The sequence below is a fragment of the Mesocricetus auratus genome, unplaced genomic scaffold, assembly GCF_017639785.1.
Source record: "Mesocricetus auratus isolate SY011 unplaced genomic scaffold, BCM_Maur_2.0 Super-Scaffold_100676, whole genome shotgun sequence".
Lineage (NCBI taxonomy): Eukaryota > Metazoa > Chordata > Mammalia > Rodentia > Cricetidae > Mesocricetus > Mesocricetus auratus.
Genome location: NW_024429266.1, coordinates 163,009,731 through 163,036,999, shown reverse-complemented (window position 1 = coordinate 163,036,999; position 27,269 = coordinate 163,009,731). Strand labels below are relative to the sequence as shown.

Below are 27,269 nucleotides of genomic sequence, written 5' to 3'. Positions count from 1 at the left end.
ATTTTTCTAATAGTCTTTTTATTATATGGATCCATGATAAGTTTCCTCTCAAAAATATCTGGTATACAGACAGCACATAGAAATGCTTGCTAAGTTGGGGGATTTAAAATTTGGCTTCTGGATTCTTTTAGTCTGGTCTACTTTTATTTTTGTTAATCACTAGAAATTAAGAACATTTCCTTTAACCTATAACTATAATTAGAAATGGCTCCTTCTCCATTTATATTTAATGTTATCCTTCATAACATTTTTATGGTTGGTATGCCATCCAAAGTGTTTTATTTTCAAATAGTCAATTTGTTATGCTATAGAAAGTAGCTTTGTGGTACTAAATTCGTCTAGATGCTACAGGAGGTGTTTAGTCAAAAGCTATCTTTGGAGTATCATTGGGGATTAGCTATAAGACTCTTCAGTTCACAGGCATACAAACTCAGGATTTGAACAGTGTAATAAATTTCTCTGAGTCGTGGGGAGAATGGATAGTGGAGGTTCAAGGTCTGAGCTTGTTTACCTCTACAATTCAAATGCTCTCAGATGTCCTCTTCCTTTCTGTCTCATTTGTAATAGGTCCAAAGTAGGAAAACTATAGATTTCAAGGAAAAGTTAATAGTTGAATAATGGCCAAGAAATGTGTTCATACTGAACCAAAAGGCTAACCAAAGTCTTCATAGCTGGGTAGATATTTGTGAGCTCAGTTGAGCAATGTCAACCTTATTGATGATTTTCTGGGCCCACTGACCCTGGAGACGGTAATTATATTTGAAAAGATGTCAAATCTGAGCCTTGCATCTATTGACTTACTGGTGTGAGCATCAGTAGACAACCACAAAATGACCAAATCAGTGATATTTCTTTGGCAAAGGTTTCTTGTTAAATATATACATATGTACACATAGCCATATCAGAGTTCTATGCTACTTCATAAGATTCTCCTTGTGACTAAATTTTGTTTTCCTGAATGATATCTCCAAATCTTAGAGCCAAGTACTTTAGAACATTAGCTTTATTGAAACTAGGACTGTTGCAGAAATACTCATTAAATTAAGATGAGGTCACCCTGAAGTGAAATGGGGCTTCATTTAATATAAATGATAATCTTATGAAAGCAATGCAGTTTGGATAGAGATATACAAGGAAGAGAACACTATGGAAAGACAAACAAGGAGGAGTAAATATCATGTGACAGTGGAAACAGTGATGTCCCCACAAAGCACCGGATACCTGGGATCCCAACGAGTTGGAGAAAGTCAGAAAACACCCACCCCTAAGGATTCTGAAGGGGACATGACCCTTCAGAATGTCTGTAAAGTTTGATTGAAGATTTGCAGCACACAGAATTAGAAGAAGACATATATCTGTTGTTTTAAGCCATTGTTGATGTTTTTGTTTTTGTTGCGACAATCCCAAGAAACTAAAACATACAAAAGAAAAATAACTAAATGTGGTGTTAGATAGCAAGCCACAACTCTGAATAAATTGAGTACCATTTCTGTTTTCCATCATCTGGCTTTATTTAGTTTAAGAAGTAATAATTTTCTAATTGTTCTTCCTGTTTCAAGGCTCTGAGAATTATTTCAGTTGCTACAAGCCTTCAGCATTGCTTTTCTCATTACTTCAAATGCCCACTTGAAAATTGTCACTCATGTCTTCCATAACAACAGGAAAAACTGTGCTGATATTCTCAAATTAGCACTCTCCTCTATCTGAGTCCCTTGTGATACTGCCTAATATTGTGAAGAGTCTTGAGAAGGATAAATACCTCATAATGTCCCATTATTCATCTTGGAAAATAATTCTCTAAGCCAGTTCTCCTTGTTTAAGTTCCTATATGAAGTTCCTATATGAAGACTTCAGTTTGAAGTATTAGTTACTTGTGCTATGTCATCAAATAGTTTGTGATTTATCATCTGGATCATAATCTGTTGCATTATTTTATCCAATCCAAGACCCTCTGTGTTATTTAATGATAAATAAATATGTATTCAGACATTCCAAATCCAAAGCAGTTTAATGGCAATATGCAGAAATGCTTACAGGCTCAACAGGATAGCTGCTACTTGTGTGTGATGAACTCAGAGTTAAGCACATTCAAGTTAATAATGTAATTTAACTCTCCCAATTGGCACAATATGGATGGTTTGTATACAAAACATAAAGTCATCTTTGGGAAGAGTTAACTGTCTGAAATGTGGAATTTTATAAGTTAATGCAATCACTTACCACTTTTGTTGCTTGTACAACAGGAAAGTTCATGGCCTATGATTATTTTATTGACTCATACTATTAGAAACTTAATATTCTCACTTCAGTATAAAACAGTAAGCCATGCAAAATGACATTGCCCATAAGCACAAACAATTAAGTAAATCAGTTTTGGCTTGTATGGGAAAGAAATTGCATAGCAACCCACAACTATCCATAGCATAGCAACCCTTGTCTTCTGATTTTGCACTTAGTGCAGTATACACAATAATACCAAGAATATATGCTGCCCCCTCTCTCTCTGTCTCTCTGTCTCTGTATCTGTCTCTCCCTCTTCCTCTCTTCTCTCTTTCTGATATATTCATAGATACATTCTTTTTTCCAAAACAGCAAAATGTAAACAAAGAAGCAGGTAACTGATACAGTTGCCTAAGGAAGGTTTATCATCTAAGAGTCATTTTGCAAGTGGAGGGGATAGTTTACATTACAGAAAAACTGACTCATATGTTTGAACCAATGGGTTCAGCTAGTTGCTTTTAGGATGACATTAGATATCTGGAAGTCAACATTTATTTTGAAAAAAAATCCCAGGTACTGATCATAATGTTAAAAGTCTCCACAACTGTTACTGTAGATTTGGATACCAAACCAAAGGATTCTAGAAAACGAGTCACAGCTTTCTGCAATGTCAGTATGATGCACTCAGAATTTATTTAACCAAGTATAAGAAGCAAATTACGACAAAAGAAAAGGCTGGATCCAAATATATGCTTCAATCTGTGCCAATAACACAAACAGAAGTTGCACCATTCAAAGATCAGTAAGTGCTTAAATCCAACATCTTGAGCAAATAAATCTTTACAGACAATGTGAGATATGAATATATTTGTGTTCTGCTACACAGGAGTCAGGGGTATTTCAATTTACGCTGTGACATTCATGGGTAAGTGGGTCACTTAGTTTTCTGTTCCTTTTTTTCTGATCTCTTCACATCAGATTTCAGTGTTTGCCATGAGATCTTGAAGACATTGGTTTCTCTGTGAATTATTTTTTCTTTTTCTAGCCATAATAGGATAGCTTCCTATACTATTGTACACATGCAGATAATGTATATACCCACACATGATCATTTGTGCATCGTGTATGGAGAGTTAAAAGAGACAGCCTAGCAACGTGTATGGAAGGGTAACATTCTATCAATCTCATATTGAATTCAAGATTTCATCCCATGAATTCACTCAGAAAAAGCAATTTGGGTTTTTATACCAGTAATATCTATGTATTTCTTGCCTTGCTTTTAAATGAATCTCAGCTTCCACTGATCAGAACAGATAGCCGAAAGATCAACAGAAACAAGAGAATACTGTTGGCATATATCTGAAAAATTCCTATGGCCTAGCTTTTAGAGACATTCAAGGATATTTTTGGTTTGCTTAAAAAGTGAAAATTTAGGGTTAAGACATCATACCAGGGCATTCTACAAATAGAACCTTCAAAAACATTCAAATAGACACAGTAGTTACTTGCTATAGATTTACTGTAAGATGCTTCAATATATAGAATGTGTATGGGGATATTTTTATGATTTAATAAAGCCACTGGAGATTAAAATGCAAAGCTAGCCACAACTATCCATGCAGTGGTGATACACAACTTTAATTCCAGCAGCATACTAGCTAGTTAGATAGAGGCTAGGTGGTAGTGGTACATGCCTTTAATCTCAGGATTCAGGAGACAGAGGTAGATAGAACTTTGTTAGTTCAAGGCCACACTGAGCTATACAAAATTGACCCAGTTTAAAAGAGAAACAGCTCACACAAAGGAGATCTCAGCCCTCGGGATCTCATGCCTTTAATCCCAGCTCTAGAGAGGAGAGGTACATAAGATAGGAGTGGGACTTTCAGTCTCAGAGATTTATTCTCTAGCCATGCCCTTTAAGCCTGAGGTGGTGGTAAGAGCTACTGGCCAGCTGCTTTGCTTCTCTGATCTTCAGCTTGAACTGCAATATCTGGCTCTGTGTTTTTATTATTTGTGTTGCGTGCGTGCATGTGTGTGTGTGTGTGTGTGTGTGTGTGTGTGTGTGTGTTTTGATAAACCTTTATGGGGTGCAGGTGCTTTAGAAATGAATAATGTCTAGAACAAAACAGAACAACTTCACAAACATTTTGTGGAATTGAATCTATGATGAATTAGAATGTATGTGGATAAAAGTCACTGGGAGCAGGAAGGAGAGCAGTGACAACCAATCTGCCATCCATTTAACTGGCTCACTTCAGTGTGATTTATACCCATACAGGACACAGTCTTAGTGTGCATATGAGCTTAACACTTGATCTATTCTCCTGCTCTAAGTAGTAGATAAGCCTATGTTCCAGGATGCTCTTTTCTGTGTGGCAATATGACACTGTCTCTTGGGCTTAATTAACTTCATTGAATTATTTGGATATGAAAACAGGGGTTACTTTCAGTGTAAAATTTGGTATGTAAATGATATGAGAATCTTCAAAACCAATGTAAAAGCTTTTATTCCACAGAATATTAATATGATGTTCTAGTGCTTAAAACATAAGTTTTTAAACTGTGTTTAAAACCTCATGTTTTGTGAGTGATACAAATTAAAAGTATTAGCTTACTTGGAATGAACATTAGGAAAATGCACCCAGAATTGAGCCCAGAGTAGAAATTCACCAGATAAATGGTTCTAATTGTCATATGCATACTCCATGAGGCATAATACTGCCCATAATGTGCTTTTGGGTTAGACACTTAGGACTTCCCCAGATACTAGGTGAAGTATGCTCAAAACTCTTGATGTTTAGGTATTTCCATAAATCAGCCTTTATCTATCCTCTCATATGGAAGTTCACCTTCTGCTTAGAATCCCACTGGTGATTCAGCTTCTATCCCTTAAATAAATCATTTACCAAGATGAACAGTCGAAATCCATTTTCTAGTATAAGGTAACCCTTGTGAGATAAATTCACATTCACAACAAGATAAGAAAGGAAAGTCAAGCAATATGTAGTGCATTGTATTTAAACCCTAAAAACAGCCATGTCCCAATAAAATAGCCATAACACTAAAGTTTTGAAGGTCATCTTTATAACACACTACTCCTTCCAAGGTTCAGAGATCATTGTAGAAGAGGGAGCAGAATGATTATAAGGCCAGAGGCAGGGAATGACTATAAAGAAAGGGTGTCTTCTAGACACAGCAGGGCAGATAAACATATGAACTCAAAGGGGTTGTGATGACATACATAAGTCCTGTGCTGCCTCAAGCTAAACCAAATTCCAGTAAGGTGAGGGAAATTGGATATGAAGTTCCATCCCTCATCAAGAAGCTGTTGGCAAGAGAGAGCTGCTGAGAGGAAGAAAGTCAGTTTTTTCGAAGAGTAAATCTTATAAGTTTGTAAGTTAACCATGCTACACTGTGAACCTCTTTGGTAAAGAATATAAGAGCAGCACAAGTTAGACTTTAAGGGTGGGAGACACTTACACACACATACACACAGAGAGAGGGGGGAGAGAAAGGTGACTAGGGAAGGGGTGGATCTGGAAGAAATTGGGGAAAAGAACTGAAAATGACAAGAATATGTCATATGAAATTATCATAGAACTAGTAAAACTTAAAAAAATAAGGATGATGGGGGAAGTCCTGTGTATATGTCAATAAAGTACTGTTGGCCAATAGGGAAGCAAGAGAGGTGGGATTAGGAGTCCAGGAGGACTCTGGGTAGGAGAAAGACAGGAAGTCAAGATGTAACTGTCAGGATAAGAAGCCTGGAAAGTTCTCCGGTAAGAGAAATACTTAGATTAACAATTATAGGATAAATACTTAGGTCAGAGCTAGCCAGTAAGAAACAAGCAAGACCAACAGCTTCATAATTAATATAGCCTCCTGTGTGTTCATTTGGGACTGATGCGGCTCTGGAACCAGGCTGGCAGGAAGGCTTCTCTTTACATAATGGTAATCAGGAGTAGGATGATCAATTTCCATGTAGAATGACAAAAAGCTTTAAAGGAATTTTAGAAACAGAAGAATGGAGAGAAGCATTTTCTAAGGTGGGCTCTGTTTTGCTAGGGACAAGCAGAGACTCATGCAATTTGCTTAAGGGAGTCTTCCTGACTCAGCATAAGCAAATAAATAAACAAATAAATAAAACCAGAAAGGTTCTTTTAAGAGGTTCTGCTAATGATTGAAAAGTGTGCATGTACAGCTGGAAGTGGCAGTGACCACATCTCCAAGCCGAAAGCTTTTGCTGGATGTCAGCATAGACTGAGACAATGAGCTGGAATCATGCTTACACCCGCCATCTTGGAAAAATTGCAGTTTAAACAGCCACGGTTTTAACAGATGATACACGTGGCCAGAAAAACATAAAGGGAAGCCTTTTCCTTGAGAGAAGCCTTCCTGCCAGCCTGGTTCTAGAGCCGCATCAGTCCCAAATAAACACACAGGAGGCTATATTAATTATGAAGCTGTTGGCCTTGCTTGTTTCTTACTGGCTAGCTCTGACTTAAGAAATTACCCCATAATTGTTAATCTAAGTATTTCTCTTACCGGAGAATAGTTCCGGGCTTCCTACTCCATGGCGTTACATCTTGACTCTCCGTGTTTCTCCTACCCAGAGTCATCCTGGACTCCTAGTCCCACCTATCTTGGTTCCCTATTGGCCCAACAGTGCTTTATTGATATAAGACTTCCTTAACATCTCCTCTTTTCTGTTTAAACAAAAAGAAAGGTCTTAACTTTAACACAGTCAAATTGTATATAAAATTTAGTGGCAAAAAGGGGAATTATGGTATGGGTGTGGTTTTTCATTTATTGATACAAATTCAAGGTCAATTTTGTGATGTGTATATTTCTCCTCTTGATTGTGCTTATACTGATCTTTTAAAACGTAACGCATAATTGAATACAGATTATAGATAGTTACTTATAATAGAATTTATAGTTAGGTAAGGTAGGTTTTCCTAGATAGATAAACAGTCTTCAAAACTCTCAAAGACCTTCAGAAAATGGCATTTAAAATGGTTTAGGTTTTTTTTTATGACAATGAGAAATGTCTGCTCCTGGGGAGCACCAATTACGTCTGAGAGGAAGATGGGCATCGAAGAAACTTGTTATGGAGTTTGCTTTCAACATGGCAAGATTAGCCATTTGGGCAAGAAACTGCTCTTGCCTGTACTGCTTGACTGTTGTTATATAAACTGGACATGCAGGATCCACAGGAAAGTGACTGCTGAACTCAAACAGTCCATCAGGGTTCCTGCTTCATGGAAGAGTCTGCGAGACTTTCTGCAGGACACAGAAAAATGACTGACATACTGCCAATGCAGATGGACAGTTTGAAATTTCCTGCTTTGCTGAAAAGTCTTTCAGACACACTGTGGCTTACGGGTTGAAAATGGATGCCCCAACATTACAGAGGAACTTAGGGTGACTGTCCAGACAGTAAGATGTCTCTGTCAATTCTAGTGTTTATATATTATCCTTCTGTGGTCTTTGATGGAGTTGAAGACAGATAGTTATAATTATAGTTTTCCTTAGTTATGATAAAAGATAAGCTACATATAGAACTTTGGACTCACAAGGATGGGATGGATGATATTTTCTTTAAATCTTGCTAAATGTTGAGATACAAAATATTGTAACTGTGTTCTTACTTGATAACTGTTTTGTTATATATAATTTGACTATGTTAAAGTTAAGACCTTTCTTTTTGTTTAGACAGAAAAGAGATGATGGGGGAAGTCCTGTGTATATGTCAATAAAGCACTGTTGGCCAATAGGGAAGCAAGATAGGTGGGACTAGGAGTCCAGGAGGACTCTAGGTAGGAGAAAGACAGGAAGTCAAGATGTAACTACCATAGGGGTCAGAAGTCTGGACCCCTTTCTCCATTAAGAGAAATACTTAAGTCAGAGCTAGCCAGTAAGAAACAAGCAAGGCCAACAGCTTCATAATTAATATAGCCTCCTGTGTGTTTATTTGGGACTGATGTGCCTCTGGAAACAGGCAGGCAGGAAGGCTTCTCTTTACAGAAAATGTACAAATACTCAGTAGAAAATGACAAAGAGTAGAGAATAACAAAAGGATAATTTCAATTGAGGAATAATTCATATCAAGTTTTATAATGTAATTTTACAGTGTTACTTTTTAGTTAACTAAAACACAGGAGAGGAAAGCTAATACAGATAAAAGAAAATTATTTACTCAGCATATATTAAAATAATAACAATAGTTGTTTGTATCAAAGAGGCTAAGTACTAAGTGGATGTCCAGAACTTGAGGCTGTGTGTCTTAGCAACCGGTATATTCCCAAGGAGGCTTTGTCCTGCCAGAGAAGCCAAGAGGCCAGTATTGTTTATGTGATAGGGCTGGGTTACAGACTGGTGATGAAATCCTTGACCTGACAGGTCCCTGCAGCCACTTACAAGATAACTACTTAGAGACTTAATATATATATTCATAATTGTTTGGCCAATGATGTAGGCTTATTGTTTGCTACCTCTCTCTCTTATAAATTGGCCCATTTCTACTATTAAGTGTATCACCATGTGGCTATGGTTTACCAATGCTGCCCTGGCATCTTGGCTCCCCAGAAATTATATGGTGTCTCCTTGACTCTGCCTCTCTGTCTCTCTGTCTTTCTATCTCTCTGTCTCTCTGTCTGTCTCTCTCTCTCACTCCCCCTCTGTCTCTATTTCTCTCTCTCCTTCCTTCCCTCACTCCTGTGCCCTACCTTCCCTCCCTCTCTCCCCCACCCTAGATTTCCCACCTTACTTCACTCTGCTTAGCCATTGGCTAAAACAGCTTTATTCATCAACCAATAAAAGCAATGCATATTCACAGCATACAGAAGGACATCCCACATCAAACTTTTCTTAACTAAGATTCTTTCATAACCTTTCTAAGGTTGTGTGGGATCTAAAGGAAATATTTTAGGATCAGTGTTTAGAGAGTTACAAATGAAAGTTATGAGATACTAGAAATGATGTGCTTTGCAGAGAGAATTTAGAGGATATCAGATACTTAAAGGAATTTTTCCAAGGCGTTTAACACTGGATTTCATCGCATTTCTCCACAATAAAATCACATCACCAAGCAGTTCTCAGGGATTGGCTTGATGTGAATATTTGTTATTGACCTTAGGGAATACTGATATTTTTGATATTGGACACACTCTCAGCTTTAATAAATTGGAAAACATATTCACTATGGAAAAATACTCTGCATATCTTTACATATTATATACCAGCCTATTAAAATCTAGAGGCAGTAATGTACAAAGATTTTAAGTTTTATAAAAATTGAGTCAATAATAATTCATTTGCTATTGCTTACAGCTTTCTGATCCTGTTTATGAAGTTCAACACCAGGAATATATGGCCTGCCAAGTATAAAACTAAATGTCACCTTTGATGTAGAATACAATGTTCCCTGCAAGAGCTAGATATAGTTTGCAATTTTGCTCAGTTTCATTGTTTATCTTTCTTTTTTTAGCACAGAAGGATGAGAAAAGTTTATGAGAACATCCAACAGTAGGAGAGCAATGTCTAAAATAAGGCTATTCCTAATAAATTCAATGGAGAAATAGATTATACCAAATCACAAGAAAAATATGTGCTATTTATTGTTTTACATTTTATTCATTCTGTGTTTGGAATCTTTTATCAACTTCATTGACATATAAGAAATGATGCCACTCACAATCGGGAATTCTCTCAGTGACATAAAGATAATCCTTACAGATAGACCCACAGGCCCAACTAATCTAGACAGTCTTCATTGAGACTTTCTTTATAACTGATGCTAGATTGTATCAAGTTAACAATTAAAACTAACTGCCACATGTGTGAATACCATTTTCATATTGTACAGAGAATGTCCAAAAGAGAGGACTGCGTTTTGCCTAGTGCTCCTTTATTCTCTAACTCTTGGCATCCATGCATCTCTTTTCTGCTCTCCAAGGTTTTGTCTAATCAAGAATGCCATGTATTTGTTATCAGGTTAAATCTAGTCCTTTTAAAATTAGGTTCTCATTTACAAATAACCATTTAGTTAACTTTGTGAATTCTCATGCCTTCATGGCTCATTTCCTCTTAACATCAATATACTGTGCCACTCTTCATGTGTAACCAGCTAGTTATCCATTCCTCTACCAAAGGTTATCTTGATCACTTCATTGTTTTGCCATTCATGAATAAAGGTGCTATATACGTGCATGAGCAGGTGTTTGTGTGAACAGAAGTTTTCAATGGCTTCATCTTATCAAGAGACCATACTTCAGAAATTCTCTCAATGCCCTCCAAGTGACTATACCAAGATCAGTGACCAAAATTTGCTGCTTTCTCTCCAACTGTACTGATACTTTATAATTTTAGTATTCTTAATAAGCATGTGCTGTCTTTCATCTGTTTTAATTCAAACTCTTCTAATAAAATACAATGTTGAATCTGTTTGATATACTTACTTGTGACTTGTACATTTTCTTGAATGAGGTGTTTGTTCTGTGTTCATTTTTTAACTGTGGCGTTCCTTTTCTTTGTGTGGAGTTTTGTGGGCTATCATGTGCTCTGCAGAGAACTCCATCATCACTAGATATGGCAGATGTTCTCCCCAGTCTATGGGGTGACTTTGTGTTCTCTAGGTATGTTTCAGATAAGGATTATTCACATTGATCATATCCATCTTCGCAGCCTTTTGTTTCATGAATAGTACTTCTGCTGTTGTTCCCATAAAGCCTTTGCTATGCCCTGGGTCATCTAGACTTTATCCTATGTGATCTTCTGTGAGGTAGATATTTTTTATTTAGAATTATGATCCATTTTTAATTCATTTTCCTGCAGAGCACAAAGCCTGTGTCTGAATTCATTTCTTTTCATGTGAATATCCAGTCGTAGCCATGTGATGAAAAGGCTACCTTTGGTCCATTGTACTTCATCTGCTCTTTTGTCAAATATTGGTGGACTGTATTTTAGGGTTATTTCTGTCCTCTCTATTCTGCTCCGTTGATCTATCTTTTTTGTCTGTTCTTACCACTACCCTCTCTTGATTTCTGTAGCTTTAGAACAAATCTTGAGGTTGGATGATGTCAGTGATCTAGTTTTTGTTCTTAAGTTGACTTTCAGGATATTTTGCTGTAAACTTTAAAAGCATATTGTTGCTGTGTCCACAAAATAATACCTTAGGCAATTGACTGACAATGTGACCAACATGAAAACAAGATGGAAGGACTTGACATGTAAGCCATCTCCTTCTGTTACGTTCTTTAATCTCTCTCATCAGATTTTGCAGTTATTCTTCATAGCACTTGTCGGTATGTTATTATATTTGAGCCTAAGTATTTCAGTATTTTGGTTCATCCAGAAATGATAAGATTTGTTATTTAAAATATCATTTGTATATTGCTAGTACATAAGAAAGAAAGAACCTCCTTCCTGCAACATTTATTAGTTCTGGGAGTTTTTGTTGATTCTTTCATACATACACACACATATATGTATGTACATATAAAATATATAAATTACCATCTCATCTGTGGCATAAAGTTGTATTTCCTTATTTCCATTTGATTTATCTTTTATTTTTTTCATGTTATTTTAGTTTGATTTCTAGTTATATATTGAAGTTCAGTAATTGAAACACAGATGTAGTGTTGGAATCTGTTGCAAATATTTGTTTGGGATTTTGACATCTATATTTGTGAAGTATGGCTAAATAGTTTTCTTGTAGTGGCTCGTATAATTCTAACATCATAGTTAGGAAGTATCTCCTCTGCTTTATCTTGTAGAAAAACTGTGGAGAATTGGTGTAATTTCTTGCTAGTAGAGGTTATACTGAATTCACATTTGGACCCATATCTTTCTGTTTGGAGAAATTTGGACTCCCTTATTCAATAATTTTATTTGATATAGGCCTATTTTGATTGTCTCCTTCCTCTTATATAAGATTTGTCAAGTTGCTATTGGATTTACAGGCAGAGAGTTGTTAAAAGTTTTTCTTCATTATCCTTCAAGGTCTGTGGATGCTTTTGTGTTGTCCTTTTTCCTGTCTTATCATACCAGAGCATGTCTGTTTTCCTTTGCCATGCTGGCATGACTTCAGGTATATTGGTAGTATAGGCCTTTATAAAGAACTGCCTTTTGGGTTTTGTTGTTTTTTACTATTGATCTCCTGTTTTCAATTTCACTAGGTTTTGCTCTAATATTTATTTCTTTATGTTCCACTTGCAGATTTAATTTGCTCTTCTGTCTCTCATTTTCTAAAGTAGAATCATAAATGATTGATTTTTATATCCTTTCTTTCAAATAAACACACTATTGATATAAATTTCCCCTAAGCACAGCTCTCCAGTCCACAAATTTTGATATCTTGTATTTTCATTTGCATTCACTTAAAATATTTTCATAATGTTTCTTTATATTCCTTACTTGTATTATGTAGATGTATAACATTTAATCATGAGCCATTGGGGAAAATTTTTCGGTCTTTCTTGTTTTTAGCTGCATTCTGCTCTGGTCCCAGGGCAGACATTGTGTGATTCCTATATGCTTAACTTTTCCTAATTTTAGTTACCACCTTTGAGTATAGGTATTTGCATGTATACTTATGGATGCACGTGTACCATGTTGCATATGTAAAGATCAGAAGATACCTTTGTGGGATCATTTCTCTCCTTCCAATTTTATGTAAGGTCTGTGGATCAAATTTTGGTCAACACACTTGTATTACAAGGAATTTTAACTTATGAGACACCTTGTTATCCCCCTGTAATTTAAAATTTATAAGGTATGATTCATGGCCCAGAATGGGTGCTGTCTTGGTGAATTTTAATGCTTGAAGTGAGAAGGACACATTATCTGCTATTGTTAGATCAAGTAATGAATAGATGCCATTGAATCCATTGGACTGATGCTGCTGCTTAATTCAACTATATCCTTCCTTAATATCTACTTGCTAACTATGCATTTATGATAGAAGAATATTAGAGCATCCTAATATCATAACTACTTTGCCTATTTTGCCTGACAGATCTGTCAGATTTTCATATATATTTAATAATCTTTACTTAACCATTTAATCATTAATGATGACTGTATCCTCTTGGGAAGTTGACACTTCCTCAGTACTTAGTAGATGTTTCTATTCCTTATAGCATTCCTTCCTTGCTAACTTCCTGATCACTTAGCCACAGTGGGCCCCATATAATAGTCCCACTTCTTGTTTAATCAACTATTGGGTATATCACTCAGTAACACTGAAGTTTAAATGTGTATTTATCTTTATAGTTAAGGCAAGTTTCCTAAAGGAAATATATAGCTAGGTCCTGTCCTTTGTGTTTTAGTTGATACTCTTAGGATATTAATATCTGAAGAGATCACAGATAAAGCTCAATTAAAATCTATGTTGTTATGACTGATTTCTATTTTATTATTTCTTCCTACTTTTTCTTCCACACTTTATCTGCCTTTTGTGAAACAGTTCCATGATTACATTTTCAGAGGCAGAGAACCCTTATGAGAGACCCTCCATCCTACGTCTATATTGTCAGGATGCAGGAAAAGGGGGCTAAAAATAAAGCCCTTTCCAGAAACCTTAACTTTGGACTTTTCAGCATCCTGAGAAATGATTTTAATTTTTCATTTTAAAGTCTCCATTTGCTTTTTATTAGGAGTTTGTATATGCATCTGGGGAAATGTATGTATTTCACAGCACACATGTAGATCACAGGACAACTTGCTTGCACTAGGTGTGTTTCAGGGATCACAACCAGTCTTCAGGATAGATAACAAGTACCTTTAGCCACTGAGTCAACTCTCTGGCCCTGGATTTTATTGCTTATGAATTTTCCAGCTTGTAGTATTCTGTTGTCAAAGCTAAAAAGACTGGAACCTGTGTCACTTATACATTTTTAACATTTATAAGTGGTTCTCCTACAATTGCACTATATATTTGAACCTAATCCAAGCCAATTTCAGAGTGCTTCAAGTATGCTTGGGTTGCTAATGAATTAGTACTTTAGTGTTCTTTATAGCACAAACCCTCATAGTAGAATGAATGACTTTACAAAGAGCTCTGTATTTATCCCTTTAGTCCCTTGTTTTACTGTCATTCAGTTAGTTTACTTGTTCATTAACATACACCCATACATCAGCACATATACAGTCACACACACAATTTTACCTGTAATATAATACATTGTTTCTATTAGCTTGAACACAAAATAATTTGTTAAATCAATTATGAATAACAAAATTTATTTCATTTTTTCATTTCCTGTGTATCTGATATGTGTGTGTGTGTTGTATGTTCGTGTATATAGATGTACATAGTATGTTTACCTACTGGGGATGGTTAGCTAACGGTCAAGAACTTTCTTTAATCGTTCTTCCACATTATTCTTTGAGATAGGATTTCTCAGTCAAACCTATGGCTCCAATATAGCTAATCTTGCTAGCTAGCTTTGCAGCTCCTCTTTCTACTTTCCAAGGCTGCCAGCACAGGGAAACTACCATGCCCAAGCTACATTTATTTATTTATTTATTTATTCATTCATTTATTCATTTCTATTTATTCAATGTGCAAATGTGTTTTGCCTGCATATATATTTATGTACCTTGTATATAGCTGGTGCCTGTAGTGGCCTTGAGAGAGCATTAGGTCCTCTGTAACTGGAGTTACAGAGCATTGGAAACCACCATGGGAATGCTGGGAATTGAACCCAGTCACTGGGACTGCACTGTGTGTTCTTCACCACTGAGCGACCTCTGTATTGCCAAATCTACATTCTTAAGTGGGTTCCAGAAATCCAGTCCTCTTCTTGTAAGGCAAACTCTGTAACTCCTATGCCATCTCCTCAGTCCTAGGGAAACCAACTTCTTCACCTTACCTTTATACTCACACTGTTGCTGCTCTTCTTTTTTTTAATGTAGGTTTAGGTTTCTGCTTCATATATTTTTTTCTTCTCTCTATAAGCTTTTAGCTTTCACTACATTTAGTCTGTCCTAAGGAATTTTATTTCTTCCTACCTTTGTAAGAAGCTTTCCCCAGGTTCAGATTTTAGGAAGAGTAAATGCTGCTTCTGCTGCTGCTGCTATTACTTAGTTTTGTGGCAGTTGTGGTTTTATCTCAGTCTTTGAATACCTAGTGAGTGCTTGCCTGTTCTGGTTTCTAAGATGCAGACATAATTCTTACCCATTTCTCTATGGGGAAGGAACATAGCTCTCTCCTCTATATATTCCTGCAAGGTTATATTTGCCTATTTCCTGAAGATTAATATACTGTATGTAAATGTGTTTTCAGCCAATTAGTTTGTCTTTGGCATTTTCCCTACAAGGTGTCTTTCTTGCATCCTGAACAGTGTTGTTATCTTAAGTGCATGAGAAGGAATTTGCAATCACCACTGTTTCAGTATTTTTCTTTCTAATGTCTCCTCTTTCTGCCACTTCTGTTTAATGTGTGTGACACTTCTTATTTGTGTATCATAGTTCTTGAAAAATCACATTTGTTTTCTTCCAGTCCATTTAAATTGTGTGTGTGTGCACATCTGCCTATTGATGCATGCACCCATACCCAAACAGGTAGAAACTAGAGGATGATAAAGTACATTTGTTCTGTCACTCTCTGACTTTTCCTCTCAAGAATATCACTGAACCTAGAACCTGCAATTTTTGTCTAGGTTGACGAGCCAGCAAGCCCCAAAGGTCATCCTGTCTTCACCAGCCTTGTCCCACAGTACTAGAGTTATAGGCACAAGCAGCCAAGCAAAGCTGTTTTCCTTAGGTACTGGGGATTGCAATGCAGGTCCTCATGCATGCACAGCAAGCAATCATACAGAGCTGTCTCCCCAACACTTTTTTATTCCATTTTTAAAATTCTTTTGTTATGACCGTAAGCATATATATTCCCTCCTAAGCTTCATCATTCTCTAATGAGCCCATAAAAAGTCATCCTTCATTTCTGCTACAGCATTTGAGCTCAGTAACATTTCTGCTTAATTCTTATTTGTGTACTCATTTGTGTTTATTTTTATCATTGAAATCTTCAACATAATAATCTTGTTTTGATACTGGTAGTGTGATAATTCCAATGTTCCATCTATAGTAAATTCTTTAGTCTCTTCTGACTCTGACTTTACCTTCTTGTGTGCTACATAACTTATTGTTGAAAGATGGAAGCATTGCATTGACAAAAGAGACAGCAATAAGCCTTTACTAATATAACTTAAGTTGTAGAGGCAGGGGATATATTCTGTAGTGTTCCATAGTTCTTTGAAAGAAGATCTTACTCTTTTTGCACGTGGACTGGGATCCATGGAGTATAGGCTTCACTTCTTTTTTTCTCAACGCTTTCTTCCTGTTACATGGATCTGGATGCCTGGAGAGGTGTGCAGGTTGAGTGGAATCTGATAATGCCCAGGACAGCAGTCTGTTGGATCAGCTGCTCCTGAGAGCAGCCATTCTTAAGAGGCAGGGCAGAACTCTGATATTAGCCATTGTTTTTGCTCTAGCCAGAAATTAGGATATTTTTCTTTTTATAATAACTGTAAGAGCTCCTGGAAGTACAAATTTATGAAATGCTACCTCTAAATGGTCTCCTAAAATGTGCCACATTCACCGGAGATGGCTACTCTGAACGTCCAGCAAGATGTCAATCACAGTTCAGAGTTTTTCCATGTGATGCTGGTTTCCTTGGAGATTTCAGTTCGTGGGTTTCTGCTCTGGCAGTGATGAATCCCCAGATTAGTGTGTTGTCCTATCAGTTTGCACTGTGACCTCATTTTCATGATGCAGCCAAGAGAAGTTATTTTTTTCTTTAAGTTTCTTCAGCTTTTTTCCTTGTTAATATAAAGTGACAACTTCTATGTTCCTTAAGTACAAGAAGCAGAAGTCAGAGGTCTAAGTAACTAGCTTGCCTTTTAATGTACTTGTCCCTTTCTTGTATTGTCCATATTGTGTTAGATCTTGTACTCCAGTTTCAGGAAGAAAACCACTTTATGTTGTAAGACATAATATTTATTGATACCATTTAACTGATCTGAACATAACTAAGAATAGGAAGAATAAAGAAGAAGCAGGCTGTGATGGTAAGCATTGTCAAGCAGACAGAATCTAGAATCACTGGGAGACAATCCTCTGTAGGAGTCTGTATGGCATTATCTGGATGAGCATAATTCAGGTGAGAAGACCCATGTTCATTTTGGGCAGTACCATTTCATGGGCTGGAATGTTAGAATGAGGAAAAGGCAGAGAGTAAGCTGAGCACCAGCGTTTATTACTCCCTGCTTCCTAGCTGTGGAGGCAATGTGACCACCGCCTCAGGCTCCTACTGACATGACTTTCCCCATTCATATAGCCTATACCATAAAACAGCAAACGAAAATAAACCTCTTTCTCCTGATATTGCTTTCATTGGGATAGTTTAATCACAGCAACAAAAAACTAACTAATGAAAGACATTTGGAATGACCTGAGCATTCGCGCTAGATGTAGAAGTTCTCTAAGTGGTTGAAGTTATAAGTTATTATTATGGAAAGCAATCTGGTTTCATAATCGTATCTTTTGGATCATTTTAAGTCAGAGTCTATTGATAGTCACATTAATATCAAGTCTATTCTTCCTTTCCTTTTGAATATACCTTTGAGATCACAAATCTGTAGTTCTGAAGTAGCAGGATGACTGTGGAAACACAATAACCTGAGATTTTACTGAAAATAGTCTGATCTGTCTAGGATCACCTGTCTGAAGAGGGTGTCGTCTTCTCTTTGAGCCCTTGGGAGTCCTTTCTGGACCACACACAGAATGCTGACATAAAAGGAAATATGTCTAGTCCAGGATTTGGCTACTTTTTTAAAAACTTATTTTAATTACTTGGCATAGTCAACTCAGAACAGCCTGTCAGGATAAATACTGGTGAATAAATACCATCCATCTACATTTCTTCTTCCCTTGCAACTCTTCCTGAAAGAAGCCAAAAGACATGGCTGAAAATATGTGAGTCCTTTATAGGGTGCAGATGGTGCCCCAAACACTAGCAACATAGCCTGCACTGGCCACCTATAATGGTGTGGCAAGTGCATTTTCCAGAAATGGCAGCAACAAGTTCCTTATTCCATTTGTTTTTCTTACGGGATGGTTTTGACATTCATATCCACCAAGTGGTATAGTCCATCCCTTTCTCTTTAAAACTTTGTAATTGGTGGTGGCTGCAATGAACAAAGACCATTGGTATGGTGCTGTAGAGTGTCTGAAGCTAAATACATAAATACATCCCATCTGCAGTCACGGTAAGAATTCAGCACTGCAACATTATGAAACCAAAGCAGGCTGTTCAGAAATTTATCCAAGGTTCCCAGCTTACAAGTCCTGATGAACTCAATAAGAGGCACCCCAACTTGTCAGCCATGTGAATGAGCTTCTCAGCCCTAATCAAGACAGGTGTGTTAATGAGATGTGCCACAGTGATGACTTCACTGCCTTGACTGATATTCTCTGAGTAGAATAAGTGATGTTTCTTTAAGCCACCAACTATTTTCTGGATTGATTAGTAACAAGAAGTGGAAGCAAACAACAGGTGCTTAGCATATTTTGGTAATCTCTTAACTGGGCTTTCCAATCCTATGTACCAGGAGTATTGCAAAAGTACAGATATACGCTTGGTATGCTTTATGCATATAAAAGTAAAGACAAAATTAATTTATGTGATCCATGAATTAAGAGCTTCCTCAACGTAAGCTCCTTTGGCTCAAAATACTTCCATCCCATAAAAGAAATGTCCAATCAATTCAGAGTCATCCTAGAATGATACAGATTGCTGTATTATACACATGTATGCATATTTGCAAGAACTTATATCCTTGTTGATTTGTTTTCATAAATTTAAATGAACCATAAATGTCATCAGCATACAGTGTTAGCATAACGTCAAGGAGTCATCCTTGTGCTTGACTCCCACTCTGTTCCACGAATAGCATTTATCTTGCCAGGATGAAAACATGTCTAGAAATGCTTTTAACAGTTTAAGAGTTTACCAGAGTACACCAGAGCTTAGTAGTTATTTCACAAATTCATTAATTTAGAGTTGTTTAAGTTTACAATATAGAATTAACTTAAAAGTAAGTTTAGAATTAAGTATAGAGTTTAGACTTTGAGAATTGAGGAAGACTCAAGTAGTAATCTTAAAGTCTTATATTTCCCCAAACGGTGGGTATTAAGAATATAAAATCCCAGAAGATTTAATGTTTTTTGACCCTGTTGGCTTTTTATACCTATGTTAAATTCCTCTTCTTTCAAGTTTATTCTAACATACTTTCTTGGACGCAGCTTGAACATTTCTGGCAATTTTAGAAACATTCTGCAAGTAAATATAAAACAAGCAATATTGAAATTAATGAATTTTAATGGATCATAACTGCAGTAACAACAACAATAATAACATGCAATAATATCAGAAAAATAATAATCCAAACAGAATGTCAGCATTTTCCCAAAACATAAACCATTAGATGAATGACAGCATTAAATAATAGCACATAGGATAAATCTTTCATTTTCCATTGATAGAAGAATAGCTGAGTATGATAGTAGGTTTATGATTATCAATTTCTAATACTTTAAAATCTCCTTTTTAAATTAACAGAACAAAGACCTCTGTCTCAGAGGTTTTGACTGTATCCAGATAATTACCTTTTCCAAGATCTCAGACAGTGTTCAAGCACATTACTTTCTATTCATTTCTATTCACCTTTATTTCATCAGTTAACTATTATCTGGTGATCAAATTCGTATGTAAGACATAAATCACATCCATAATAGCAATTTCCGTATTTAATTTAGTTTAATAAAGTTAGTCCATTTAAGAAAAAATTAAACAATAGAACACTAAAATTTCATAAAAATTATAAAGGTGTTATTATAATGACTCAAGGGTAAGAAACACTGGGTTGACATCCCTGAGACAAAACAGACTAGTTCTTCTGAGAACTTCCATGACAGCGAGCAATTGTGCGAACATGCGACATTGTTCTGAAGGGAAAAAATATTCACCAGTTAGTGTCATGAACTTAATGTTTAAAAACTGATACCTGTGGGGCAACTCAGACACTTTTCACAACCTAAAATATTCATAGTGTTCAATGAGTTAGTGTGTTCCTAAATATGTCACTTATTCAGAACACTTAGGAAGGGGCATGCTGAGACTCTACATCATGTAATGGAATGATCTTTCTTGTTTCTGGGCACCAAATAATGTTGAACAAATTTTTATATTAACAGATTACATCCTACCTGCCTTACATATCACCTGTTCAGACATCCAGATAACAAAAAAGTTGTTAATCAGTCAGAAGAATTAAGACTGTTTAGCACAGTCAGGCTTGTTCGAATGGCTGAATGCCTGCTGATTTTTTTCCTTTCCTTGAGTAGATAGAGTGAATTTATAAAGAAAGTGAAGTTGACACACTGGAATTGATAGGGGACACGGTGTAGTTCATTTGGTAATCAATGCAGAGGTTTGTTGTGTCTCTACCTACTCTTTCAGGGACCTTAAAAGAAAAGAACACCAAGTAGGTTCCAGGGAGCATTTACAGACTCCCATTGTTTTCAAGATACCTGGATGTGACTTACATGTCATATAAACATCTGAAATCACTCTGATGAGTGACTGGTTAGTTAATATGGGACACCTGCTAATAACAGGCTGTGTTCAGTGATAAAAGGAGGAAGCCCACTTACTAAATCTCCCCTTCTAAAAATAACTATCAGAAAATATTTTTTCCTCTTTAAATGGCAAATTTTTTTTCTTTGGAAGTCTGAAAGCCACATTACCATCTACAGTGCTTCCTAAGGAATTAGTGTGTACTGGTAATATGTTACACTCAAAGTTCATACCCCATTGTCAGTATAAGAGGTCCCCCCAGTTCCAAAATATATGTTATATCTCAGTTTTTGTCATACGGCAGACCAATAATATAAGTTTAGCTAACCTGTCATTACTAGTAATGGTCTGGGTTTTACCTGGTATGGGTTATTACTTCATGTACTATTTTCTCTTAATGATGTGTGTTTTTTGAAGTAGCATCGAAATTTTCACTATCATCATTGTCTTAAAAAGAAGAAATTTAATGATTCTCTTCTGTTTGCTATTTTCATAGTATCAATCTCAAAAAGAGATTTTTGCCTGTTAATCCATTCATGATGTGTGCCAGTAATATGTTCTGGAAATAAGTGTTCTTATAGGGGAAAATATATATAATCATCTAAATAATTGAAAGTGATCCTAGAGGTTAGAGTTGTAACTCCCTGGCAGAATGAATGCTGAGCTTTGCATGACCCTGATCTCAACTCCACCTCCAAGAAAACTGGAAAGACTTGGTGGGAGGTGAGGAATTGAAGCAAAGCTCGGGAATCAATATTAAATATAGCCACCCCAACGAGAAAAAAGAGTAATGTCACTAAGCATATAAAGATGAACAACAACTATAGTGTACTTAGTGTAGCCCCAGTCTCTAAAGGGCAAGAACAGTTATAATATCTACATACTAGAAAAATTAATTTTCTGGAAAGGCTTACATGGCTGACCACACAGGAGAAACTGAGAAACTGATAGCTGTTCAGCCCAGCAGTCTCAATCTAGCACCAAAGGTGCAAAAGTGTTTTGGAGATTCCCTGTTCTTCTGTTCCATTAGAAAGCTGAAGAAACCAGATTCTGATTGAGACAGCAATATCAGCAATCAACAGAAGCCATGGTATAGAAGACATGCTTTCCAATCCATACAGGCAGACAGCCCTGTCTTTCCTCCGGATCTCTTTATATCTGGGCTACCCTTGGAATGTGCTATTTTATTTAGGGGGAGAGTCTATTAATTTCCCAGAAGGAATAACTATAGGAAATCTCTTAGTCCATTCCTGCTCCAGCCAAGTTGATTTTTAACTGGCATGCCTGCAGACTGACAAGTTTGCACATTGTTGTACCTGTGTTACCCCTATGTTCCAGATCCATTCATGTACCTGCCTCTTTGTGACTTACTCCATGTAGTTGTCCCCTTACATGCCTTGGATTTTGTACATATGCACGTGCTCTGAAACAGACCATCTCTTTGACTTTTTTTCCTAGATACCTTGTGTTTTTATTACAAATCTTAGCTCAGCTGTCAGTTGATAGACAAACTCCAGAAAACTATAGATTTCTTCTGCATGGTGTAACCTTTCCCACACTATAATTTTACACCAATTTGTGTAGTCATTTGATTACTCCCTGCTTGCTAGCTGTCAGCTCCCCAAATGTAAGGACCATTTTCCCCACTCAGGATCATGTCCCTAGTAACTGAAGTGTGATACTAGGTGCTTAAGAGCACTTGAAGTTACCTTATTTTTATAATACAGTGCTTATAAGCAGGAACTCAAATCTGTATGAATTGTGGAATATTCTCTGATGCCCTAAGCTTCTGTGTCAATCATTGGGACAGATCTAGCCTTTGTTAATTTTCTTCTTCCAGTGAGTCTATAGCTGGCAGTTTTGAAAATTACTTTATTTCTAGAAAACTGAGAATCCTACTGCCAAGCTTTGAGAGAGAAATTTTAAGGAAAATGAGAATGGGAGGTGAAGAAAATGAAGATTTGACACTTCTGCTTCATGCTATTTGATAAAGAATAAGAAGTTAAGGGTTTAGAAAAACGACACAAAAATGAAGACAACAGTATAGACAGAATTCAAACAATATTAATGCTCATAGGAACTTATTGCAAGGTTATCAGTGCTCTATGTTGCTTTGTTATCTTATACACTATATCATGAGTATGTAGCCTTTTGGTTGCTATAGCCATATTGTATAAAGAGAATACACAAGTGCCAGTGAAAACTGATGCACCAAGCAAAAGAAAATAATAACTACAAAATTCCATGTATAATATCCATATCTACCATCAGAGGTTAGCAAAATGTCCTCACAAAGCAATCTTGCTTATGATTTATTGTATGAACAAATTTTTTCAAAAATAGTAGAGCGGGTCAGTGATTGCAATCTCTAATAAAGAAAATGAATATGTCTAAGTAATAAAGCATCAAATATTTTAAATATTTTACTAAAATAGTAAAATAATAGGACAATGCAAAAGTAGTGGGATACATGACATTGTAATTGAAAACAAATGCATCAATATCCAGTTTGATGGTAGTACTTGTAGTTCTCAATGGGTCCTCAAGGTTCTCATTAAGTATTTTGGTTCTAATTTACCTGCAGTGTGCTTCAGTCTTAAAGGTATTTCAATATAGGTGTTAACAGAAAGCAGTGGTAGCATGAATAAGGCATTGCTGTAAAAAGAGTAATGTATCTTTTGTGAAGACAGGTCCTGTACAAGTTAGTAAAGAAATATAAGCAAATATCTAAGACACAAGCAAGTATTTCTTTAAGCTGAATGTCAAATTGAAGCTTTATTCATTCCATTGAAAAACTGATTAGATAATGGATTTATGTAAACCCTAAAATAGAGTCACAAATATATTTCCAAATATCCTTTGTGCTGATATTTTGTTTATGTTGTAACAAATAAAGCTTGTGTAAAGGTCAAAGTACAGAGCTAGCCACACTAGTTAGCAATAGGGTCAGACAGTAGTGGTACACACCCTTAATCCCAGAAATCAGGAGACAGAGACAAATGGATCTCTGTTAGTTCAAGGCCAACCTGGGTTAGATGAAATTGATCCAGTCTAAAAGTGAAACCTAGGACTTGGATCACACTCCTTTAATCCCATCACTTGGGAGGTAGAAAGAGGAGTGAAATGGTTGTGTGGAGAGAGGAATATAAAACAGGAAGAAACAGGAGCTCAGTGCAGTCTGAACTGCAGTCTGAGGAGCAGTAAGTCTGAGAAAGCAGTGAGTCTGAGGAGCCAATCTGAGGATGCAGTCTGAGGACAGGATCACCCCTTTGGTCTGAGCATTGGTAAAGGTAAGAACTCTCGTGGCTGACTGATCTGCTTCTGTGATCCCTCAGCTTTCATCCCCTGATAGCTGACTAAGAGTTTTTTATTATTATGACTGAAGAGAATTCATGCTACAAGTATTCAAACATGTTTTCAAATTACTTTTATCATATTGAAAAACGAGGCTACTTATCTTTGGCTGTTTGCAGGCCTATGTTTGCTTGGTTCAAAATGCATAAAACTGTTTGCCTAATTTGAGTTTGCTCTAATTTCAGATTCATTAGGAATACTTATAAATTGAAATGTTATAGGACAAGAAGCTTTCACTGAAAATGTCAGGATGTCCAAGCAGTCTAAGGCATTTACCTTGAAAATGCATGTTTAATTCATTTAAATAATTGGTTAATGTGCAAGGAAACAATTCTTGCACATTATTCTACATGGGGTAGCATCTCACCCCCAACAAAAAACTATAGGTAGCTAAAGATTGCTGGTAGGAGGAAATTTAGCCTCTCCCTATTAAAAGTCCCTTATTGGTTGTTTTATGAAGAATAGATAGACCTAAAGCCATATATGTACAACAACAAAAACAAACTCAGCATATTGTATTTTATGTATTTTTGCATACACACACATATTAAAATACTTAATAGTCAAAGAAAAAGATTTCAACTTGGGGAGGGCAGGCTTGTGAAGAATTCAAGGAAAGGCACCTAGGAGGTGCTTGAGGGAGAAAAGGGAAAAGAAAATAGTGGCATAATTCTATTTTAATGAGGAACATATTTTTAAAAATCTGTTAAGTATATCAAAACGTGAAGTCTGAAAGCCAGAAATCCTTGTCAAGTTTGACATAAATTTTGTTTTTAATAACATAAATAACTTGATACTGTAATGTACCAAATCATAAAATCCTTTTTGCATTATTCTTCAACTTATCCATCTTATTTCCAACCCTTTTAAGAATTTCCTGACCCTTATTAAATCCACAGACTTTGTGATGATTCTCATGCCTTTATTAATTTCTGATGCTTTTGTGTATAAGTTGTCTTGATGTACCCTGAAATGATACTTCATTAAATATGCATTTGGGACATTAATTACATTTTCCCTTTTCTTTTACTTACTGTGGTCAGGACAGCAGATATATTGACAAGACAATTGATAAAGAAAATTGTATGATTGCAATCTTAGCTTCTTCCCGTAATTCTCCAAGTTTAGTAGTATTTTCTAAACCATATTCTAGAACTCCCTGCCTTTTAAAGGGCATGTTGAGTCTGCTCCTTTTATACTACTTCATAAAAAATAAACTCACTTTTTAAAATGGTTTTAATTTTTGCTGTGAAATATGCTAGCACACAAGTAAGTTTTACAATCTAATCTGAACTCTAACTTAAACTAAAGGGTTTTTTTCTAGAAGACAGACACATTTTTGTTCCATTCCTTTTGTACTCATGATACAGTCATTGCTATATACCAAATATGAGGCAGGATTTTAACACAATGACTTCTCAAATTAACTCTTGAGAACTTCTTGGAATCCCCTACAAAATTAAACACACTCTTTGCCTGAACAGAACTATAATCATTTTTCTACTTTTCATTAATCACTCTTCCTTCATATGTAATTATTTTGGGAGTTCTGTTTGCTTTGAGATATGGGAGAAGTCATACTGTCATTAAAGAATGGTATAAAATGAACATGGTTGAGCTAGTGTCTCTACTAGGTTGTAGAGTCCTTTGTGTAGATGCCTAAGAGTGGTATAGATGAATCTTGAGACAGGTCTTTGCACAGCTTCCTGAGAAACCATTACACTAGTTTCTATAATAACTGTGCAAGTTTGCACTCCCACCAACAATGGATGAGTGTTCCCCATATCCACATTAGCATGAGCTATCACTTGTTATATTGAACTTAGCCATTCTGACTTGGGTAAGATGAATTCTCAAAGTAGTTTTGTTGGCATTTTCCTGGTGACTAAAAATGCTGACCATTTCAAGTGTTCCTGTGCCATTTGTGCTTCCTCCTTTGAGAACTCTGTTTATATTCGTAGCCCATTTTGTATTTGGATAACTTTTCTCATGTCTTTTTTTACTTCTTTATATATTTTAGGTAATAGTCCTCTATTGCATGAATATTCGGTAAAATTCTTTTCCAATTCTGTAGCCTGCTGCTTAGTCTGAATGATAGTATCCTTTGCCACGCAGAATTTTTCCATTTAATGGGATCCCATTTATTAACTGTTGCTCTTAGTTTCTATGCTGTTGGTCTTCTGTTCAGAAAGTCTTTTCCCATGCCAATGAGTTCAAGACTATCCCCTGCTTTCTTTACTATGAAATTTAGTGTATCTGGTCTTATACTGAGGTCCATGATCCATCTGGAATTGAGTTCAATTTAAAAATACATAAATAAAATAAAAAGAATGCTAGATAAGAGACTGTGTTTATTTCTATTGTGTAGATTATCTGGCAAGGAAATAGTCAACAAAGCTGGGGTCTTCCTCATCTCCATTCCCAATGCAGCATGAAGTTGGCTTGCCAATTATAAAGGACAATCAGTGATGTGTGAGGTATGCCCCAAGTGTGAAGCTCCCTTAATAATCAATTAAGATAATATTAACTTGTCTGCTAAATAATATTAAAAATTGATAGTATGCAATGATGGATTAAAACATAATTAATAGTCATTTGTTTCACTTACCAAGTCACCACCAATTACATGTAACTTTTTAAGTTGCCAGGTGGTCTGTACTTGCAGTAACATTGTGTAAGCCACAGACTAACATAAACTTGAAGAGATAAATGCATACAGATAGCAAGATCCACACATGTTGACTTTGTGTGACATTGAAACATGGCACTGTCATCTATGTAGTACACTCTTAAGAAATGCATGATCAAGTTACAAAACAGCATAAACAAGTTTGTAATGGTTTACGTTTGTGAGTTTGTGTTGAGCTGCATTTACTGCTGTACTTACTGTGTTGCAAGCAGCCTCCAGGCTACCGGTTGAACACTTGTTCCCAGGAAAATTATCAACATGTATCTAAATATACTCTGATATTGCGCAGTGTTTGATAAATATACTTAAAAATCACCTATTAAGTTTGACTTTGTTGAATTTTGACTAATTTAATTAGGATTT

The 27,269-nt window shown here is 36.1% G+C and overlaps 1 protein-coding gene across 1 annotated transcript in view; it reads left to right on the top strand.

The window, feature by feature from the left end:
- The window catches only part of Cntn3 (contactin 3), a 373,360-nt gene that overhangs the window by 303,654 nt on the left and 42,437 nt on the right, over nt 1-27,269 (top strand). The gene's annotated exons all lie outside the window — the stretch shown is intronic.